The sequence below is a fragment of the Pteropus vampyrus genome, unplaced genomic scaffold (assembly GCF_000151845.1).
Source record: "Pteropus vampyrus isolate Shadow unplaced genomic scaffold, Pvam_2.0 Scaffold69, whole genome shotgun sequence".
NCBI lineage: Eukaryota > Metazoa > Chordata > Mammalia > Chiroptera > Pteropodidae > Pteropus > Pteropus vampyrus.
In genome coordinates, this window is record NW_011888850.1 from 4243262 (window position 1) to 4243880 (window position 619).

Below are 619 nucleotides of genomic sequence, written 5' to 3' on the forward strand. Positions count from 1 at the left end.
GAGAGCAGTCATGGATTCCTCTTGGCAAAAAAAAAAAAAGAAAAAAGAAAAAAAAAAACTGACGGGAGAAAGACCCCAGAATTAAAAAAAATCAAGGAAGTAGTTTTATTTTGAAAATCTGACAGATGCCTGTGAGTTGTATGTTATAAGGGATTCCCACCCCGCATGGTGAATGGTAGGAGAGGGCAGAGGTGACAGAGAACTTAGTAGTTTGCTGAGGTACTTGGAAATACGTACCAGAGCAGAGTTTCTCAAATTTGAATGCATTTCCAAACAGCCTAGGGAGCTAGTTAAAATGCAGATTCCCAGGTTATCCTCCAAGGATTCTCAACCAGATCAAGGGTGGGGCCTAGAAATCTAGTTAAAAATTTTTTAAAAAAATTATGCTTAAAAAAATCTAATATAAAATTTACCCTTTTAACCATTTTTAAGTATACAGTTCAATAGTGTTAATTATATTCACATTGTTGTGTAGCAGATCTCTAGGACATTTTTATCTTGCAAAGCTGATACTATACCCATAGAGTAACGACTTCCCACTTCCTTACCGCCCCACCCTCCCGCCCCTAGCCCCTGGCGACCACCATTCTACTTTGTTTCCATGATGCTGACTACTCTG